This window comes from Bombus impatiens, unplaced genomic scaffold (genome assembly GCF_000188095.3).
Source record: "Bombus impatiens unplaced genomic scaffold, BIMP_2.2 scf_0133, whole genome shotgun sequence".
Lineage (NCBI taxonomy): Eukaryota > Metazoa > Arthropoda > Insecta > Hymenoptera > Apidae > Bombus > Bombus impatiens.
In genome coordinates, this window is record NT_176552.1 from 166,873 (window position 1) to 168,941 (window position 2,069).

Below are 2,069 nucleotides of genomic sequence, written 5' to 3' on the forward strand. Positions count from 1 at the left end.
TCCCGGCTGAACTGGCTGGTTGAATGGTCTCGCCGACGTCACTATTCGCGAACTAGGTCGCCATAGAATTTCCGTATCCCCTGTATTGTAGCGGTCCCCGGTCAGAAAAAAGCGGGTCGCTTGTTGTTGCGGGCCGTTTGTCTAACAAAGCGATTCCCGCGAAATCGAATTAACCGAAATGAGGATTGTTTCGCGAACCGAGAGAGAATCGTCGATTAACACGACTTACGAGGGATGCTCGGTTCTCGTTCAATTATCGATGATCGAAGTACTCGTTATACGTATCGTATCGTATTGTATTCGTTTATCGTATCGAGACTAATGTTAATTACAATCTTTTCGTCTATGTGCTCGCTCGATGCGTTCTACTTTTATCGTAGTTTATTCCTCGAAGTTAAACCTTGATTCTTTATCTGTCTAAGGTAGTTTATCTGTATCAAGGAACTGAGCTGTATCTGAAACAAGGAACGATTTTTAAAACGCGATGCCTTTTTTCCCTTATTTATTTAACGGCCAAAAGTTTACGTCTTTTTAGAATGACCTTCGAACATATCGACTGTCACGGTGACGATCAGTTTTCCGGATTCATATCTACATCTCTCAGGGTGGTTAAAGTAACTTGAACTTTATGGGATGTAAACGATTTCTCATTCGCAGCGCTACTATGGTCTGTACATTCTTATTTCTCGACACGAGATATAAACGTTTCAAGTAATATGTAATCCGAATAACGTTACATAAATAACGTAGCAGATTAAATTTAATTGAAATTTCCATATTCATATCTCGATTAATTCGAATGATATAATATGAAACAGAATCAATAAATTATAACCAGACCGTGGGTATTTATGCAGATTCGTACTTTCGAAAATACAATTAAAAAGGTAGTACGTAAAGCTAAAAAATTCCTTTATTTACCAAGTATCGTACAAAGCACTGTGCTTTTCGATATTTAACATACTTTTTCCTATTACGCGCGTTCCGTGCAAATAAAATAAAAAGCCGCGGTGTAATCGCAACCATCGATAAAATGTCAACGTAATTTTTAGAGAAGATCGATAATAACAATCGATGAGAACGACTTTCGAAAGTATATCCAGCTATCGCAACTGATATCGTCGTCTATATGCATCGTATTTTTATTATTTTTCATTCTGTTGTCTGGCTTTCTTTCAATATTATCGGAGACCCGTACGAAGGATACGAGGACAAAGAGGGATGCGATTTATGCACGTCGGAGCTTCGATTTTCCGATCCGTGTACGAGGTCCTTTCACGAGATCCGCTGTCACGCGAAACGTTTCAAAGCTCGACGCTTATAAAAGAAGCCCCGGCATGAATGAACCCATCGACATTGCTCGCTCTCGAAATAGGTCACTGTAGTATCCGCGCTTCCGTTCCTCGTTTCGCTGTATGTATTTCGTTTCCATAAACAAAGCTACCTATCCGGAGGAATAAAACACGCGAGAATCGCTTTTTCATGGTCCAACGGAAACGAGCGTTCCCAGAATTTTCGCTAATCCATCGATTCTCCTTTACACGAGAGCGTTCCCGGTAACAGTATCGACGTTTAAAAGACGAGTTTTATAGAGTTTAAAAAAAGACCCGACGAACATTTGGTTCTTCTCGTCTAAAAAATTGTTGGCATTAGTCGCGGATGTTTGTTGAATCCAGCAGTGAACTAGATAAAATTCGTAAAAATACGATTAGAATTCTTTGTGCCAACTTTTCTATAACTCGTTTCAACGAACAACGCATTTTTCTTTTATCTCATTCTCTCTGCGTCTTGTATTTTAAATGGTAGATTCGATCGGGACGAGGGCGTTTAACGATAAAAATCTGGTAACAACGTCTTTATTCTGAATTATGAAACGCGATTAATGTCTTTTTCTTTTGTTAGACATATTTTATAACATACGTACTATAAATAGTACGTGGATAACAGCGATTGTTGAATCTTTTTATCTTTATAAGTCATTTTCTATTATTCCGCGGGAAAGCCGGACCAGAAAGAGCTCGTTATCGAGTTCTCGCGAGGAACAAGCAACGGCGGCGTCGTTTCTGAAA